The following is a 15,106-nucleotide window of genomic DNA, read 5'->3' on the forward strand; positions in this document are numbered from 1 at the left end:
GTAGTCCCAATATTCAAAAAGGGGGCTAGGTGCCAACCTGGGAACTATAGGCCGGTCAGTCTAACATCGGTAGTTTGTAAAATGCTAGAGGGCATAATAAAGGATTATCTGGTAGAATTTGTTCAGGAAAACGGGATAGTTAATGATAATCAGCATGGGTTCAGGAAAGATCGTTCCTGCCTAACTAACTTGCTAACTTTTTATGAGGGGGTAAGTAGAGATATGGACGGAGGTAAGCCGGTAGATGTGGTATATCTGGATTTCTCAAGGGCTTTTGATACGGTACCACACAAACGCTTGCTACACAAGCTGAGGCCTATGGGCATAGATGAGGTGGTGTGTACTAGACATGTGCACCAGCAAAACATTTGTTTAGTTTAGTTTCGTTTTGAAACAAAAACAAATTTGTTTAGTTTAGTTTCGTTTTTCGGGTCCTCTAACCACTACTCTATAGCCTCTGTACTTTAAGCATAGAAGCATTTGATATATATGAATGCAATATGTAGCATTTGATTTCATTTCTGGATTTTTCAATGTAGTGCTGAAGCAGGAACTAAGGTACAAGGTGCCATCTGGGCCACATCAGCGTACAATTGTGATGGATTTTTACACTGATAGGTCCCAGGTTAAGAAATTGACCGCAGTGAATGTGATGGCTTTTACCACTGGTTGGTCACAGATGGAGAAGCAGCAGCAACAGGCTTAAGTTTAGGTTATCCCCTAGATAGTATCTCAGTCTAGGTAGATGCTGACCCTGACTGCTGTCAGAAACAAGATGGCGTCAGTCTTCTGGGGAATAAGAAAGATTAGGATTGATAAATACCTGTAAGCAAACATGGCCTGCATTGCAAGCAATAATGTTGATATCTACTTTCACTGCAATGTGCTTACTGTATGACCTGTGCACAGAAATTACATCTCCCAACCTCACTCTTCCAGTAATGGCAATGGGCAGGTCTGCCAGACACAGCCTTATAGCAAATGATGAGCATAGTACAAATCAAGTTTCTTTGCCTCTCTTAGATCACTTGAAAAGAGGTTCAACAAAGGTTGTTGGTTGTAAGGTGTTCTTAAAGTAAAAGATCAAAGCAGAATCACTGAACCTTAGGTTCACTCTCTTGGCAGCTTAGCCCAACTCCCAGAGCACTTGCTCTGAGCTTACATTGGAGATTAGAAGGCTGGAAGTCACTGCTGGGAGGAGTAAGCGGAGACGCTGAGAGAACAATTTGAAAAATGTCAGTACTTTTGCTGTGAAATTTGAGGATAAATTACTCCACAGTGCAACCAAGATCAATGAGGGCTCATTTACAGCTTGATAAGAATATGTAAATACTTGAATATCCTGGTGAGATGTTCACTTTAAATATTAAGTGCAGTTTAAGACAAGTGCACTTATCCTATTTGCCCTGACCTCATCCAACCCACTCTCCCCCTCCACATGTACAGTATGCATACTTAACTCGATCCAATGACTGTGTCTTCCGTTGTTTGTTTTATTCTAGCACCATAAATCTCACTCTTCTGGCTGCACCTGCACATTACAGCCTCATAAACTGCAACACTGAAGACAAGGTAAATGATCCCAAAGATATCTATAGTAACAGAAAATTACAGCTTTGGGAGGTCAATTGTCTGTGAAGTCTGCAAACTCTAATTTTGTAGAATACACCTTTTTTGTATTCAAGTCTACCTGGCTAGCTAAGTGAGGGGTATATATGAGCAGTGTTGTCATTTTTAAAATGATTGCCCCCTAAAATATTTTATAAGTAGAAATCACTTTCAGTTGAGGCGTGTTTCATATAGTTGCATTTTAGAATTGAAATGGAGGCGATAAATAATGACAGCATATTGAAACTGAAATGCGCATGGGTGTGAATTAAGATCTGTAGTTTGGATGCTACTTTGCTATGACCCAGGCTCAGTTACGGGGCTGAAATGCATCAGAGCTTCGTTATTGACTGTTTCTATGCCTTTTCGGGAATACATTGATATTACTGGACTGATCACATTTCGAGTGCTGGTTTTATATGGACAATTTTGCAAATTTGGATAACTACACAACAAATTAAATCCATTAAGATATTTCATCATTTTTATTTAATTATGTTTGTTCAATGAATGGGCACACTTTTGCTAGTAATTGTATGTTTGTTTATGTGTATGTGTGTATATATATATATAATGTTCAACCAAGCCCAATGGTTTTGAAAATCTGAGCCATGCTTAACCATATAGGTCAATTTTTAAAAATCTGTTCACTACACATGCCCAAAGTTGGTTAAATCATTTAAAATTAGATAATAATTAACATAGGAAAACTATATGGTATGCTTGAATCATAAAACAAAGGATTTATTTTACAGTTGTTTTACAGTATGCTGAAATGTGTATTTCTATGTACTTATTTAACTCCAGTAATTTGCATTGTTGTAAACTGCTTGTGGCTTTTCAGTTCATTGCCTGTTGCCTTTGATTTCCATCTGTTGGTGTAGCTCCTGGGCATGCTTCCCATCCTTTATTTTAACTGAGTCCCCAAATCAAAGAATGCTTCATATACTGACCTTCTTCATTCCATCTGTTTAAGCTAGCATTGCCTAGAATACTTCTGTAAACTTTGCAATGCACACTTCTTAATTTTTTTCTCCAGGTTTAGTATGCATGTCTATAAAATGACACAGCAAAACTACAATTATATGTACAAACGTATTTATATTTTCTATCATTGTGTGACAATACCTGATTTGGCCACTAGGAGATATAGGGGCAGCTGAAATCTATACTTGGTTGCTGCAGGAGAGAAGACCAGACAAGGCAAGGGATTTAAAATATTTTTTGGAACCTTTTTAAATCTCTAAGCTCAGAGTCTCTTTGGTTAGAGGTTCACAGTTTTAGAAAAGAGGCAGAGCCCTAGCTAAGTTAGTATGCAGTGTCAGAGACATTGACAGAAGGTTTAGATATTTTTTTGTACTACTGATTATCATCTTTTTCTGTTAATAGCATTCTGATACCAATTTCATATTTCCATACAAATAAAAGGTACTATAAAAATTAGGGATGTCCCGATGCCACTTTATCAGGACCAAGTACATGTACAAGTACATCCCCTCATGTACTTGCCGATACCAATTACCGATACTTTTTCTTAAAGGGACAGGTGAATCTTCCGTGTTCTATGAAAAATATACAAGTGCAGTTTTATAATTTTAATATAGCAGTTATAGCAAGCATTGTGAAATCTCTAGTATTTGACAACTAGGTCTACCTTAATATATACTGTATGGATATCTTATTACAGAAATCGAACTTTGTATATTTGTAATTTTGGTACTAAGAACACAATAAGAGTCATTTTTATAAAGCAGTGAATGTGACATTTACCAATAATTTACTATAAGTGTATTTTCCTGGTGCATGTGTTTAAAAATACAGAGATTGATTCATCTGTAAGGAATAATTGGTGAATGCCACATTCACTGCTCTATAAATATGCCCCTTAGTAAAACCTAAAATGAATAATGATCAGATTATTTAATGGTGGTCAAAGTAGACATAAGAAATGATTTAGCTTTCATGCTGTACGTATAAACATACTACCTTGGCTTATGGATCCCAGTATTATCCTGACTATGGACTTGGTTATGATTACTTAAATGTGGATTGAGCAATTGTGCTATCGTTTGATGGATCTTCCTATAATGGACTGTTTTCAGCATCTTTGCCTCTGGAGGAGATAAGTATATCCAATCTGTTGTGTCTAAATGAGTATGGCTGTACATTGATCAAGTGCCCGGTCAGAGGTGGATTACCTGGGTTGCTATTTGGATGGATGTCGATCCGGACACATACACACTCCAGAGATGTTCAAGTGATTTACTTTCTATCGTCTATGGGGATATCTTTCAATTGATATACATCCAGTTTGGCCATAAGAGTTATTTTGAGCTAATATTGAGAACAGCTATGTTCTAATCCTGTTCCGCTGATTATATCCCACTTATCTGCATTGAAGCTACAACATGCATTACACTTGATTACAGGAGTGACATTATATGCTGTCATACATTTACTCATCTTAAGGATTCCCAATTTGGGACACATTGCTGGATATCACTGAACATTGTGATATATTAAACGGTCCAGGGATATCGTTTTTGGTGTTCACCAGTCACAACTGGGATCGTTACATGTATTGCCATATATATGGTGTTTTCCATGATCATTGTATCTTTATTGAGCCATGAGTAGGGTAGTAGCATTTTAGAATTTTAGATGTTTGGTTTATGTGGATTTATGGTTTTTGTATTTTGGGATATTTATCTATATAATTTGATTATATGCTGGGATCTCCTTTAAAGGGGAAAAATATTTTCTATGAATATTAACCCCTTCGTGACGGGAGACGTACACTGTACGTCCAGCCACAAAGGGACCAAATGACTTGTCACGTACACTGTACGTGACGAGTTATTTGCTTCTTTAAAGGGCTGTTAAACGCTGAGAATCAGCTTTTAACATTCATTAATAGATGCCCTTACTACAGAGGCATTCATTAATGAAAGGGTTAACCTTTTTCAGACACCCGATACCTTAATATCGGGTGTCTGAGAGTCAAAGCAGAGGGACACACATGCCGGCTTTTGCCGGCATTCTGACAGCTCGTATAGATCGAGAGAGATATCTCTCTCAAGCTATACTGGCTTTTTTTTCTTTTTTTCTTTCATGAATAGATACATAATGTGTCTATTCCTATAATGTATCTATTCCTGGAAGAAGAATGTTTCAGTTTGCTGATCGTTGTTGCAACAATAGAGACCCACATAGATTTATAAATTGTAATAATTGTGCAGCCCCCCTTCCCCATTGCATATATGGATTAAAAATTGGCCAGTGGTTTGCTGAGGTTGTCCTTATCCTGCTGATGAAAAACTGTCCTATCACTGGTGAATTTCAATCAAACTTTTATTGAGAAACAATAGACCGCAGATAACACAGCAAAGCGTAAAATTGGCCAGCGCAGGATAGTTTATTCCTGGAAAATAGGCCTAAACGGTGCCTATCTTTTTTAATTTTTTAATTTATTTATGGGGATAGGAGGGGAAAGTGAATGTGAGTGATATAATCTGAGGTTGTTTAGGTGCACATAGTTCTTCCTCTTATTTTTTTTTCTTTCAAACGTTGCAGCAGCGTGCTATGATCAAAACGTATTTTAATAAACATTTGTCATAATAGTCTCACAATCGAGTAGAACAATATGTATTTGGTTATGTTCCATTCCAGTCTGTTCAGTGATAGAAAAAAAATTCATTAAATAAAGCAGATTGTTTTCTGTTTGTCAGTCTTAACTGGTTACAAATCAGCTTTAACCAGGCTAAATCCTAAACTTGATGGACTGATATATGATATGTGAAAAGCCCTAGGTTTTACAGATTATAAGCCATATACAGTAACTGTTTGTGAAGTAAAGTGACAATCTAACCTCTTCTGCCCAAATCAAGAATAATACGATTTTTAATTATAAAAATTATGTCATATTTACCTAAATTTTAAACACTAAACAGTTTATTAGGCAATCCAATTTATCTATGGTTTAGCACTTGTGAGAGGTGTTTATATCGGCAGATGATAAACAGATACCTGAATTAATGTACTTCATAAAGTACCCCTAAGTGCCCTTGCAAAGTGAGGCACTTGAAGACAAATAAATAGTACTGTGGTTAGTTACAAAAGCTAATCTAGTATAGAATAAACCAATTACAGTGAACCTTTAATACAACTTAGTGGCTCTCTTTATATGTGAAAACACAAACAATCCCCATGAATACATGATAACACACACCATGAAAACACTGAAAACAAGACCAATCACCCAAAACACCAGCCCTCATAAAACCAGAACATAACCAGCTAGCAGGGAACTCACATTAGGTTACATGCTGTTGTAACTCGGGTCAGCGTAATAAAGTACTGCCCACATGAGACAATTAAAAAAATAGTGGTGTACTATTTTGACAATGCAACAACTATCTTTAATGTGGTGTCATCTCACTGAGGGTTTAGAAATACGTTTGAGGCTCACGGGGAATTCACAGAATATGAATTAGCTATAGTAAATTGTTTGAGTTTATTTAATTTGCATACACAACAAAAAAACATGTTTGCTCTGAATTTTTTCAAAATAATGTACTTTTTAAAATACTTACAATTTAAGATATTACAAAAATATTCACAAATCAAGGTAAACTTTTTTTACATCAAAGCACATCAAGGGGTAAATCATGTAAACTGTTGACTTATCGGAAGATTTTTAGGAGCCCATTCATCAGTATTAAATACATTAAAGTGACATTAAAGGCAAGTTTGTTCTCCCAATACTGCTTTTGATGCAATCATCTTCTTCATTCCACTAGTTTGCAACAGTCCCTCCAGCGCTGGTGCCAGTCTCTGATGCAGCACAGACTCCGTGTCACATGGAGTCTGTCTGGCATCCATGCTTCTGGCTGACCAACTGTTTCCATTGAGTTTGTGTCTGTTTTCTCACCTCCCCTCTACTGCGCATGCGCCCATTTCACAGCCATTCAAGAGGCAGGAGTTCTACAGCATTGGAACAGATAAGTAATTAGGTATTTGCATACTTTTTTTTTTAATCAGGGGGCATATATCTACTGCTCGCTAGCTTCCCTGAAGAGATGAGTCTTTAGGGATCGCCTAAAGGCAGTCAAGGTGGGAGATAGATGGACAGGTTGGGGTAAAGAGTTCCAGAGGATGGGAGAGACTCTAGAGAAGTCCTGGAGGCGAGTATGGGAGGAGTTGACGAGGGAGCTGGAAAGCAGGAGGTCTTGGGAAGAGCGTAGTGGACGGTTAGGGTGATATTTTGAGACAAGGGGGGTGATTAGCTAACCTAAACACACGCACGAACTAGGTGCATGTGATTTGTACACAGCAAAACGTATTTATCAACCAAAAAGTCTCTAAAAGCATATTTCCACTAATGCCATATATGGAAAAATCATGCACATGATGCATATATAATGCTGCTTCACAGTTTAGACAAAAATGGTTAGCTCATGCATTTACATTCCTGCATTCATCAACGCAAGCAACACAATGTAGAGCTAATTTACACAACATCACCTTGCAATTCATGCAGGGCTTTGCACAACACACCTGCTGGGTGTGTACACACTACAAAGGTGTCTAGAGTCCACCAATAGATCATGCTGGGAGGGAACACACTACAGAGGTGTATACTTGTTCGTGGCGTGTTTATAAGGTTAGTAAATCAACCCCAAGGTCTGAGATATATCCAGGGGCAGAGTTGTGGATGGCTTTATAAGTGACTGTTAATATTTTGAATTTTATCCTCTGGGCGAGTGGAAGCCAGTGGAGGGATTGGCAATTGATAATGTTTATTAGAAAATGAATATAGCTTCATCCCCACATAGACAATGTTCTTTATTGCATATAAAGATTGTTTTTCTTCTGCCAACTATTTATTTGCATCTCAGAATTTTCACCAATGCATAATGGCACTTGCTGTGTTTGTTTACTGTTCTGACCAGAGTTTTGTTTTACAGAGAGGCAAATGCTGTATTTCTAATAGAAATTTAACAAGGAAATTACTTGAAGAAAGCTTTGTTAATGGTTTTATTTTGCAGCCATTAAGAATATAATGAAGAATAAATCAGGAGAGAAGCCTGAATCACACATGGCATTAACATTGATGTGTCCATTGTAAAATACTTTTTTTAACCAGTTACCTAAATTCAGTTTATATCATAATTGATATATTTCAGTTTGATGGCGTAAACTAAATAAAAAACGAAATAATATTTATTTATTTTATTTCTATGTGTTATATAGTAAGCTATTTATGATTTTTTTTTAAACAATAGCTTCTTTACATAGTAACTTTGTTTTTAATAAAATTGATAAGCTTTATATAATTTACAGTATATTCCAGCCTTTTGTTATATAGCCACCTGGACTCTGTTTACATGTGTAAAGCCGCCTGTCAGTTGCTTCCAGGTGACGGAGCAGTGCATCGGCTATGCATGCATATATGAAAATGACGATTGCTTTACACATGTTAGGTATCGCCGCATGCGACAAAGTGAAAGCAATAATTCTAGAGCCAGTATTTCTGGATATCATGGATATCACTAAACCGATGACCTTTATGGTCTTTTAAAGCATCGCCTATGGACAATTTGGGGTACTGTATTTTGTCACCTTTTCACGGACGCACATGATTTTTAACCTGGGCATGTTGGGTATCTCTTTACTCATTGTAGCCTCATCTCTTATACTTTTTTGGCACTAAAATTAACTTAAGTGCATTTTTTAGTTTGATAAACTGTTGTGCAAATATCGTGTGACATAAAAATGTGCAACTGTCTTTGCTGTCTTTGCTTTCAGAAAATATGTAATGTTTGGGGGCTTTAAGTAATTTTCAGGCCACAAATGTGGATTATAACATGTGTGCAATAAACAAAAAAGGCCTTGGCAGCAAAAGGGTTAAATTGCAGGATTTGTATGTTTAAAACAAAATCTTAATTTGGACTCAAAACCCCATTCCTTGTTTATATGGTGTAATTAATGCAAACCATGAATATATACCTTATCATAGAAATATTAAATATTTTATTACTCGCATCAAGGAAGATATAAATGTGGGTCTAAAATAACTTGGTATAAATGTACATAACATATAATATAAAATATATGCCCCCATTAGGTCCCCTTTTACTCATATGGCCACAAGGCCCAAGATTATATATACTGTATACTCCAAATATTGCATACATATAATGCGTTTGCTCCACCATTGTGCATGCAGTGTACAAATTCTTCTTTAACTGTGCAATTTTAGGGCATTTTGCATGTAGACATAGTGCATCCAAATCATATCAGATAGTGCAACCAAATCATATGTGTTCGTTCAGTCAAGATTTGCTTATAAATCAGTATATCCTTCACTGTATCAAATACAAGGCTCCCATATAAAGTTTCATTGAACTCGAGGCATGGCAGTCATACTATCAGGTATCTGCATACATATGAACATTGTTCATGCATTAAGCAAATTCTCATTATTACCTGCATAGCAATCACTCCATCTTGGTATCTGCCAATTAGCGCCTTTCTGTTTGCAATCCACTTCCTTGGCATAACCGTTCACACTATCCTTGAAAGCGGATGACAAAAGTATCCCAGAAAACACATAAACTACCTGTGGTATATGACATGTCCATCATAGGAGGAGAGACAATAAGACACATAAGACAAAAGTCTTCCAACTCTGTATCCTAATATAGTGTTATCCTTGCAAAACTATGGGAAAATATATACAATATATACAAAGTAAATTTGTTCATAAAATACAGTATATGTATATCTGGTGGTTTTCTAAATATTGACATGCATATATTATCCAAAGAATATACACAATCTTTAAATGCCATACAAACATGTTGCAGGGGTTAAACATAAGATTGATTATTATATAAAGACAGACTCAAATTGCGGCTATCCTACAACATTGTACACCCAGAAACATATCATATGCATTTGCGAAGACTCATGTAATATAATGCATCTATAGATAAGCTCAAATTAAATTCCATTCAAAGAAATTGAAAATAGAAAAATCTGTGAGCACAGATGACATCATGCCTTCATGCCTTTGCTCATATATGTAGCCTTATTAACTCTACACAAGTTTTCATGGGTATCCAGGCTGACCTCACAGGGTTGAGGATCCTATTATCCCATTTAACTGTCCTTTCGAAGCTCAGTACACCTGCTACCATTGACCGGCGTGGGGGGAATTTGTAGTATTTCACTCTTAAGTTCAATTCATCCAATCCCATCATAGGTGCTGGTTTATCAGTGTTTTGCTGTGACATGGCACTCCCTATACAAGTCTGGGCATTTGTTGTCCATTTGTGGGATTAAGCACAGGATATTGTGAGTTTTCTGTACTAGTTTTATTTATTTATCTGAATAAAGGGTTATCACTACACTATACATCTTTCTCTACTTTTTTCTCATGATTCTTGAGGAATTTGGAGTCTTCTGATACCTCCCAAATGTGATATGCCAATAAACTGGCCTGCATTTGATGGCTTTTCTTGAAAAATAAAAAGGTGATATCCTTTTGCTGAGTGTGATTCCTTTGGGTTTTTTTTTTACATGGTGAGCATATGGAGGATTATTCACTGGATATGGAGTGATATTGAAGCCACAAGTTTGATGTGAATTTCCACAGTGGGTGATTACCGAAAACACTGGGATTTATTCAATTTCCATATTGTTAAATGCTGTCAGCACTGTTTGCACTTTATTATGTATATACACTGGAAAGACTGGGATTTATTTAGTTTGGATATTCGTAAAGATTGTCGGCACTGTTTGCATTTTACTGTGTATATAAATTGTTTACATTTACTTTTATTGCCTTTATATTTATTTATTTGGATTAGGTTTACATTCTAGATTGCACTGTTCTATTGGAGATTGATACATTTTGCACTTCATTGTGCACATACGGTATATACAACACATTTATTATGTGCTATTTATTTGGTTGCACTTAAGAGGAAATGATAGTACCACATACTTTTTCTTTTCACACATAAAGTAAACGCGCAAATGTTGCAGGGCACCAACACACTAAGGGTGCATTCACGTGCTGGTGTGCATTGTGCACATGCGCTGCAGTCCATTATTACAACAAATCACAGAAAGTACAATATTAAAAATGTTTTAAATTCATTCATTTGCATTCATTTAATCACTGAAAGTCCGCGGTGTTAAACCCCCTTCCCATCCAGACCATTTTTCAGTATTCAGCGCTGCGGTACTTTGACTGACATTTATTCCATCATGCAACGCTGTACTGAAATAAATGTCATACCATTTTTTGGGGACAGATAGAGCTTTCGTTTGGTGGTATTTAAACACCACTGGGGTTTTTATTTTTTTACTATATTAAGGAAAAATGACAGAATTTTTTTAAAAAATTGTTTCCCCTATATTAAATGATAAAACATTTATTATTACCCAATTTTGGTAAAATATAAAAGACGGGGTCACGTCGGGTAAAAAGACAAAATTTACCTTTATATGTGCGTAAACGTGGGGGTGGGGATCTTAAAAATGTTGTTGTTTTTTTTAATATGTGACTTATTTTTTTTAACTCTTTTTATGTTTGTTTACACTTAATGTCATTGCTATTACATAGGGGGATAAAAATCCAAATAATAGCAAAGGCACACTGACAGGTCCTCTTTATGGAGACATTAGAGGTCTCTAAGACCCCTAATGTCACCTGGGGACCCCAAAAGAAGCTGATGAAGCACATATCTGCTTCATCAGCTTCTTCTCTCTGGCAATAGCAGCCAGGTGAATTCGGAAGTTATGTATTTACACATTACTTCTGCATTCACAGCACGGAGGGAGATCAGCAAGGAAGAAGAATGGTTAAAGGTATTTATGACAATACGTTGCAATACATTGCCACAAATTTTAATGCATGTTCGGCCGACCCGAAGCCACCTGATGTACGGCTGGAATCAGCCGTACCAGCCTGAAGTGAATAGCCGAACAGCGTTCGGCTCACTACGCTTTGGGTCGGTGAGTCACTCGGCTGCCTATGGCAGCTTAGTGGATAGACCCCTTTCAAAACAACACAGAACATGCAGATTTACATTCAAAAATACAAATTAAAGTGTATATATTTAATAGAATAAAAGACGAAATAGTACAGACTCCAGAGCACTTTTGGTAAATCAGTGAGATTTTAATCCAAAAATCAAAATTAAAGTGCATTTATTTCACAGGCAAAAAGCCAGCACAAAATTGTACTGACTCCATACACATTATTTAAACACTTTTACTTGGACGCATTTTGGACATAAAAAAAGAAAGATGTCACCAGCACTTCAACAACGATAATAACAGCAATTAGATGCTCATTTATTGACAGATGCTGTCTCTCATTGGCAAGCGCTTTAGGGGCCACACAGTGTCCCCTTCGTCAGGCTCAGAGATGACCATTTTGGACAGGAGACACACCTGGTAGGTTTTCATTAAAAAACATCAACAGTAGAGTGTATTATTTCCCCTATAAACAACTAGTCAATGCTCCAGTGGCAAAAAAAGATACAATATTGCTTTGGGTAAACTTTCTATATTTGTTCCAGGGTAAATGTTTTCTGGTGATTGTAATACACAGTATTCACTGCTATGTTGCTTCCTAATACACAGGGGTCTATTCACTAAGCTGCCGAAGGATCTAGCCATAGCTTTGGCCGATCCTTTAGCTAGCTTCGGCAAAAGGACCACTTTGGTTCAGTAGAACCGAAGGGGTGCTGTACAGGCTATTTACTATAGCCCGTACAGCTCCCGATTGTGGCCGAGTGGCTCAGTCGAGCCGAATGCATATGCCTCGGCTCGGCTGAGCCGCGCTGAAAGCCGAAGCTGGCCTGCTTCTGACAGCTGGGCGGAGCCAGCGGTGATCTTACGGCTGGCTCCGGCCACTTGCAGAGAGATCAGGGTCCCTGGTTACCTGCTAACCAGGGACCCTGATCTCCAAACAGCAAACTCTCCCTGGCGCAACCCGAAGCCATGCAAAGCAAGCCGATGTACGGCTGATTTCAGCCGATATACGGCTGAAGTCAGCCGTACCAGCCTGAAGTGAATAGCCAAACAGTGTTCGGCTCACTTCACTTCAGGTCGGTCATTCACTTGGCTGCCTACGGCAGCTTAGTGAATAGACCCTACAGTGTTCACAGCTTTGATGTTGCCAGAAAATGGTCAGCGGTGATGCACTTTGGAGTCAGTGGCTGTATGCTGTCTAATGGGATCTTCTACAGAGATTTTTTCATGCAGTGAGGACTGAGCAGATTTCTTTTTAGATGCTAGATGCTATTTTATATGAAAAAGTGAGATTGTAAAGAATGTTTGATAATACCAGATTTTACTTCACACAGTGGATGTGTACTTTCTTTATGTTTTATAGTTTAATGTATTTTTTCACTGTAAAAAAACAGCAGAGTAATGTTTTATCTTTATACACTGATTAAGAAATTTTAAGAGCAAAGCAGCAACAGTCTGTGAGTAGATCCAAATCAGATAAAAGATTAATTTGACACACGTGTGTGTGGAAAGGCCTCAATCTGTCAGGCCACTTCCAATCCCAATCTAGTTCATACAGCTTATAGGTCCACACATCAAGATAAAGATTAGGTTACATCATTAGTCAGTTTAACAAAATTCAAAAATGAATCCTGAATCAGCATTATTTGTGCCTCACGTATACATAGCAAGTATCTGAGTTTAGATAAACTAAAAAACTCCTAGAATGGCAATTTCTCCAAACACTTCATGATAACAGCTCGCCCCTTCTCAGAAGAGTGACTTACAACTTTGTCTCATGAACAAGTGACAAAACATGTGCTTAAGTGTACAATAAATGTTTTAAAGTCTCTAACTGTATTTAATAGTATGTATGTTTAATCATATACTGGAATATCTTTAACCTGTCATTTTATATGTCATATAATTTAGTTCTGGTAGTGTGCCGTATCTTATACCATATTTACTAAACAGTCTTACTTATGAGATGCATTCCATAATGTTTCATTAAGCATAAGAGCAAACTGATAACTGACAATATGGAATCTGAAAATGTGAGTCAACAGGGATCACCAATTCTCCCTACACACCTCAGAATGTATGCACATACTAAGCTGCAGTTATACAGGGAGGCAGGCTTTAATCAAGAAATCACAGTTACAGTGCACTATTTCATATAGACGATTGACATAAAGATTTTTGATTTATGGAACAGTGTGATAGGCCACAAATTAGAAGACACAGAACTTGATTTACCCTGCAACAAATGCAATACATTTTGCAGCTGTAACCCAGCTGCAGAAATGTTATGTGTGGCACCTTTACAGTGCTTGATTACCAGAATAAGTCAGAAACTTTAAAGCACAATGAATGATACATTTTAAAAATATTACAGCTGAGGCCAAGCTGTAGAAAAATGTAATTGTGGCAGGTGGCAAAGCCCTAATTGTGGCAGGTGGCAAGGTCATAGGCCAACAGTGGTGGCAGGAGCTGGTAATGGTGGCAGGACAGCAGTGATGGAATGAGCTTGTGATGGTGGCAGAACAGTAGCGGTGGAAGGAGCTGGTAAAGGTGACAGATTTGAGTTGGTGGCAGAAGATGTTAATGTTGGCAGGCCAGCAGCAGTGGAAGGAACTGGTAATGGTGGCAGGAGATGATAATGGTGGCAGACCAGTAGCAGTGAAAGATTACTCAGTTGTTGAGTAAATATAGCAGGCGGCTGTGGCTGCTGCTGCTGTCACAAATGGACCTTTGGAACAGTGTCTGTAAACACTGTTTAAAAACATGATTCATAGATACTCAGTAACATTATTGCTACATTGTATTTACTATTATTTATATAAAGGTCTAAGGGGGTTATTCACAAAGCTGCTGAAGGCTTTTCGGCTATTCACTTCTGGCTTGTACGGCTGAAATCAGACCCTTGATCCGAGCACAGGCTTGGCAGTGCAGGAAAGGGGGGGATGAGCGAGAGCCCCCCTCCCTGCCATACCAGGCCACTTACCCTTGGCACTGGGAGGGTGCTTTTGCAGGGTCCTCCCTGGAAAAGCACTATGTCCCCATACAGATGGGGGTATCATTAAAGGGATGAATAAAATGTAAATAAAGAGACCAGACTATTGAAAAAAAAATCTATCTAATCTAAGTGAACAAAAAAAACTACAAAAATCGGTGACACTTTTTTTAAATGAAAAAAAATCCCCAAAATTGAGCCAATGACGTAATCAAGGGTCAATCATGATGACCAGTGTTGTAAACGATGATGACGACTCGTCAAAATAAAAAAAAACAACTGCACGCGATGAACTCCCACCGCAGAATGAGAAATAAAGAATTGGGCGGAGCTAGCAACGAATTAATTTTTATATTTGGCCAACACCTGCCAGAGTCTTCCCACAGGTTCAATACAAATGAAAACAACTAGGTGGAGGTGATTTGCCACCAGGTGCATAACTTTACCGCTTGGCAA

This window comes from Nanorana parkeri, unplaced genomic scaffold, assembly GCF_000935625.1.
Source record: "Nanorana parkeri isolate BGI_ZX_2015 unplaced genomic scaffold, ASM93562v1 scaffold317, whole genome shotgun sequence".
Taxonomy (NCBI): Eukaryota; Metazoa; Chordata; class Amphibia; order Anura; family Dicroglossidae; genus Nanorana; species Nanorana parkeri.